The sequence below is a fragment of the Alligator sinensis genome, unplaced genomic scaffold, assembly GCF_000455745.1.
Source record: "Alligator sinensis unplaced genomic scaffold, ASM45574v1 scaffold38_1, whole genome shotgun sequence".
NCBI lineage: Eukaryota > Metazoa > Chordata > Crocodylia > Alligatoridae > Alligator > Alligator sinensis.
Genome location: NW_005842179.1, coordinates 1,310,669 through 1,316,515, shown reverse-complemented (window position 1 = coordinate 1,316,515; position 5,847 = coordinate 1,310,669). Strand labels below are relative to the sequence as shown.

The 5,847-nt window shown below is 42.5% G+C and overlaps 2 protein-coding genes across 7 annotated transcripts in view; one reads left to right on the top strand and one right to left on the bottom strand.

Moving 5' to 3' along the window:
• LOC102376702 (dermatan-sulfate epimerase) overlaps window positions 1–5,847 on the top strand; it is a 350,602-nt gene that overhangs the window by 54,375 nt on the left and 290,380 nt on the right. The window lies entirely within an intron of this gene.
• The window catches only part of COL10A1 (collagen type X alpha 1 chain), a 62,200-nt gene that overhangs the window by 26,592 nt on the left and 29,761 nt on the right, over window positions 1–5,847 (bottom strand). The window contains exon 2 of one of the 4 annotated variants that reach the window (XM_025207049.1): window positions 3,928–4,097. The exons of the other annotated variants lie outside the window; for them this stretch is intronic. The gene's annotated coding sequence lies outside the window, so the exon portion shown is untranslated. The remainder of the gene's footprint in view (window positions 1–3,927; window positions 4,098–5,847) is intronic. 4 annotated transcript variants of the gene reach the window in all.

The following is a 5,847-nucleotide window of genomic DNA, read 5'->3' as shown; positions in this document are numbered from 1 at the left end:
CAGGGGGTCGGACTCGATGATCTATAGAGGTCCCTTCCGACCCTAACATCTATGAATCTATGAAACACGGAACAAAACTGGCCCCAGGACCAACCCCTGGGGCACTCCACTAGATACCAACTGCCAACTAGACATTGAGCCATTGATTAATACTCTATGAGCTGGATGCTCCAGCCAGCTTGTTATTCATTCATCCAGCTCACACTTGCTTAGCATGCCTTATCTCATCATAGAAAGCAATCAGGTTGGTCTTGCATGACTTGCCCCTGGAAATCAATGCTGACTGTTCCTAATCACCTTTTTTCTCCTTCTACTGCTTAGAAATGGATTCCTTGAGGATCTGCGTCATGATTTTGTTAGCTTGTATTTCATACTTGAGGAACTTTTGTATTTTTATATGTTTCTGAAGTCTAGGCTTCATTTTGCATGATGGTTGCTTATCTTCTTTGAGCCTCAGGGACTAGGGTGGCCTCTCTAACTGTTTGGCCATGGTGTGTATATGTTTGTGTGTGTATGTGTGTGCTGCACATTAGGGAAAGGAGCATATATATGTATAAAATATGTATTTATGCATGTTAAATTATCTGGTTTGGGGACTGGTACCAGTTGAACTGCAGTAGCGTGAAGTTCAGCATGTACTGCAAAACCCACTTGAGAGGCAGGATTGAAGGCACAGACAGAAATTACATTGGTCGCACAATCAACTGCTTGAAAGCACTCTACAGCCATGCCCTAACAGTCTTTCACAGCTGCAGAGCACTCCAATTGTGTGACAAATTAACTCTCAAAGTGGAGCACCTTCATTAATGTGCATCTGCTCCTGTGGCTGGGCTGCCACAGCCCAGCCCTGCCCCTGGTGCTGTCTCAGGATGGGAGGAGGAGGAGAAGGGAGGGGAGATAGCTTGGGCTGGTGTTTGCCCAGCCTGCACCTTGAGGGGGCTCCAGTCTACCCACCTTCACTCCAGCACAGGCTGGGGAAACACCAGCCCAATTCCCTCCCTAACATCTTTTGGTCTGGGAGAATTGGTTTAACTCATGGCACTTTCTGTGAATTGTCGTGAGTTAGACTGGGGAGCTGCACTTTTGTCTGCTCCTTAAATGGGTGGGCCACCTGAGCATTCAGAACTCTGTGCAGCTATGGCTAGACTGATGGTTATTTTAAAGCTAGCTCACAAGGGTGACTTGCAGTATGGGCATAGCCTTATATAACCCTTTTGATGTATGTATAACATGCTATTACACTTTTCACCTCCCTTTGTGCTTGCCCATGTCGTTAAATGAATTTCCTCACCACTGTCCTTACAGCTCTTCAAATAGTCAACCTCAGTGTACTTTTGAGGGTGGAGAGCTTTTAGTTTTATTTGTCAAGAGACCAGGGCCGGGTATGCTCCTCTTCCTAATGTACAGTGCCAAAGTACATCGGGGACAGCGTTCTGAGCAAAGCTACAAACTTATATACTAATAGTATGCCTGTTAGAGAATTCATTCTTGACAACATACCTCTCAAGGCCTACGAACAGACATTGCATTTCTCCTGGGAGTGATGCTGTAGTTATTTATGGTTGAGGAGTTAGACTAATGTTGAATGATCTTCATATTTTTATCACCACTTTTATGAATTAGGTATGTTCTATTGGGCTTAACTTCAGATAAAAATATAGGATTTGAGTACTACTTTCTCTGAGATTATCATTTCTTCTTAAATCATTAAAGCCGTCTCCCCCTTGCTGAGCCCCCATGATAAGCCACATCCCTGTCCTGCACCCAGCCTGTGCCTGGCCTCAGCCTGCAGCTGCAGCCCACACCACGCAGACCTGGGGGGTCCTGCCCCGCCTCCTGGATGAGCTGCTTGCGGCTCTGTCCCATGCCACACTAGACTTCCACTACACCAGACTTACCAGTTGGACACAGCTCTTCAAGCTGAAAAGCCGCGTATTGGAAATTGGGTCAGTATTGGCCTATATGCTTCCTTAAAAATAGGTTATCAGGATAGGTTGCTACCCACAAAACGCACAGAATCAACTGATATTCATGGCCCCCTTAGCCCCCTCCCCCAGGTAGAATAAGCACCAGCAGTTTTGAAATTCTGCTAGACAGTTCAGTCTCCATGGCACGGCTGGGACTTCAGGGCTCCATGATTTTGTTCAGGTGAACTTTCCACTACTAAGGTTCAACATCAAGGATTGCCTTTGACAGAAATCATCAGAAGCTAGAATTTTATATAGGTCTAGGGACTGGGTCCATATCCAGAGCTATCACTCTTTACAGAATACGGACTTTATAAAAATAAAGAAATAAAGAATTTCCAGTGAAATCTATTTTGTCCACCTTTGAAAGAGGTTGAAATGAAAGTTATTGATCCTAGGCAAATGCAGGAAGAAAAAGAAACATGCAGAAGATGATAGCTGACCATTACCCTTTTTCTCAACAGAGAAGTCTGATTCATTTTTCTGTGTAATCACAGCATTAGTAAAGTATGCCTTATCTGTTGGTTAAGCATATTGAGGATTCTTGAGATTTGGAAAAAAAAGCTGTAAAATAAAACTTCACCATTTTTATTATATCATCATCAATTTCTATTAGGATATATAAAATACTCGCCAGATAGTTCCGATTAAAAATCCTGGCAATCTGGTAGCGCTAAGTTTCCTAGCAACAGTGCAGTATGATCCACTACTTATTTCCACAAAACTCCATTAATCTATTTGCAAAATACTGTTGTACAAACAAGGATGGCTGTCCTAAATGTCTTCACTATCTGGACAACAAAGTGCTGCATAAAGACCTACAGCAGAGGTGGCTACTGTAAACTTCACATAGGGTGTGTCCACACATGTTGATTAAAGGCGCTTTAGCCCAATTTAAGGTGTATTAAGGGTGTGCATCTACACATATGCGTCCTTAATGCACCTTAAAAATGGAGATTTCAGGCTATTTGTGCCTAAATTTGATACCTGCAAAAGGTATCAAATGTAGGTGTGAATAGCTAAAGCTCATTAATGCACATACAGACGCCTTAAGGTGCATTAACACTGTATATGGACTTATGTGGGACTAACTTTAGTCTCACATCAGCCTGTGCACACAGCATTGATGTGGTTTACTATGTAGATGCGAGCCTAAATTGCCTTAATGTGCATTAAGCTAACGTGCATATAAATTTAGGCATTCCTAAATGCATGTGTAGACATGCCCATAGTTGACAAAAACAAGCTGCAGTTGTTAAACAGAATGGTTCCACAGCCCAGCCCAATGTGGAACCCAAATCTGACAGCTACCACAGCTTCTGCAAATAAAGTACACCAGAAAATCTCTAAATTCAAATCGATCTAAAATGGTGCTATTAGAAGTTAATGATCTTGGTTGTTACTTTTAACTTCAACCTCATACCTAGCTAAACAAACTTGCCTAACTAAATGAAGAACTAGATGAAGAACTATGCATACTTCTCTATGCATAGTTTCATACTTCTATGCATACTTCTCTCTCCTAGTTCTAAATGAAGAACTAAATGAAGAACCAAGGAAAGGATTAACTAAATTTAATCCTTTCCTTGGTGTTAGGGGTATTAAACATTCTCGCTTCAGTTGTGTAATGTATGTTGTCAAGTATATGCGACTCGAAGCTTGATATATGAATGCTTTGGTGATAACTAGTGGATGCCTTGAGGGGTAAGTGTGGCTTCCTTTCTTTTACAGCATTAAATAGGGAGATATTCTTAGGATAACAGTGCAAAAGATCCTGCCTTTGGCTTGGGGTTAACCACTCCTAGGGTAGATCCAGGGGAGTGTAATGGTGAAGTTGCACACCCTTCTTTGAGTCCTGCTTCACCCAAAATTTAAAACCAGCTATCACAGAAAGGCAGCAGCATTTTTATTCAGGCAGTGATAAGGGATTCAAATGATTTCATGGCTCATTATAATATACCTGATTCCTGCTAATCTCTCCTCACTCCACAGATGTTAAAAACCCTCTCTCTTTTGAATGACCTTGATGTTCCGTTAAGCAAGTTATCCTTTTTTCTGTAATTTTGCTGTGTTAACTCTTCCTGGTAATCTCTCTCTTCTTTTTCATAGCCCTGCAGATGGTTTGTAATTCTAGGTAAAAAAAAAAAAAAAAAAAAAAAAAAAATGCTTAACTCAGGTATGGTAGTATTTACTCAGGTGAACATTAACTTGTGCGTGGAAGTGATTGACAGGTAAATGTTGGATGCACTGTCAAAATGTACAGGGCAGCTAGATTTTGTTTTCCAAATCTAAAGGAGAGATTTATATTGAACTACAAAGACTAAAGATCTAATAAAACAATATCTTTGGAGTATTTTTTCCTAGTTTGTTGTATTTTTTTAAACTTAATATATAAACTAGCAAATTAGCATACATTCCAATAAAGTTATACTTGGTTTTGTTTTGATTGTAAACTGAAAAATGTAGTCTGATGCCTCTAGCATAATAGTAAAGCTTCTAGTTTCTCTTTAACTGGAGTACTATGTGTTGTATTGTATGTGATGATGGGCTACACCACCTATCCCTCCCCTTTTCAAAATCCTAGATCTGCCCATCACCACTACCATGCCTTTCATGTTGAAAGTCCTGGGATAGGAGGGCTGAATCAAGTTGCCTCATATTAGTCAACGCCTACTCCCTCAAATGAAAGCATAACATTTGTAGAATTAATTTGACCCCTTAGACGTCTGGTGAACCTGCATTGAGTTCTTCATTTAGTTATTAGTACTTCTTAAGTATATAGAACTAAACAGCAATAGCTGCTGGTTGGCGTAACAGCATGCCTGTATTTTATGCGTAGTTTTCTGGTGCATGTTATAAAGAACATTTTGAAGTAAAATGTTTTTGGTCTTTGGTGGAATCTATTGTCAGTAACACCTGTAGGATCTGACTAGTGTGAATGAACATCTCCTTCAGTTAGGACACATGCATACAATTACTCTGTTGTCACTTCAAATTCAAAATAGTTAAATGAAAGACAGAATGTCAATGGCTTATATTGATGTATACAAGTCCAGTATTTGACACTGTGAGTATGTAAAGACATTCAGGGAGGTTACGGGGAGGTAAATTGATCTAAGGCCAGCCAATCTAAGGTAAGCTGGGATGGAGAGAGCTAACAAGGGATGGGCTTAGAGAGATCGGGTGGGCAGGTAGGCTCTGGAGGTGGGGGGAGGAGAAATAGGGAGCAAGCAGGTTCTGGGGGAGGATCAGAGGGCAGGTGGGAGGTCCATGCGGGGGGATTGGTGGGGTCTAGAAAGCTTGCAGGATCTGTGGGGGGAATATAGGGATTCTCTCCCCCAGCCCCCAGGACTAGGTGCTTTTTTAATCCTGCTGACTTCACCTCCACCCCCAGACAAACACCCCCTGCCATCCTGCCCATCCCTTCCCCAACCCTGACTTACTTGCTTGGCTCCCACCACTGGTGAATGCTGTTAAAACCGGCACGAGGAGTGGCTTGTGGGCTTAGGGGTTTGGTGGACTCAATGGAGGCTGGCTGCTCCACCGGGGGAGAGGACAGTTGTCTGTTTGGGGGTGGGGAGAGAGACTGAGAGGCTAAAAATAACCCAGTGCCAGGGCGGGGGTAGGAAAACTGCAGCCCTGTGGCTGGGGCCAGCAGCTGGGCTTTCCCAACCCTGGGGCTACCTTGGGAATTGTACAGAAGTTCAGAATGGCTGGATCAGTCTAAAAATGGCCAACCTGATCTCAGTTAAATGTACCTCAGAGGTAGGATTAACTTAGATTGGGTTGGTCATTTTTATAGTTTCATAGTTGGTAGGGTCGGAAGGGACCTGACGAGATCATCTAGTCCGACCCCCTGCCATGGCAGGGGAGGGAACAT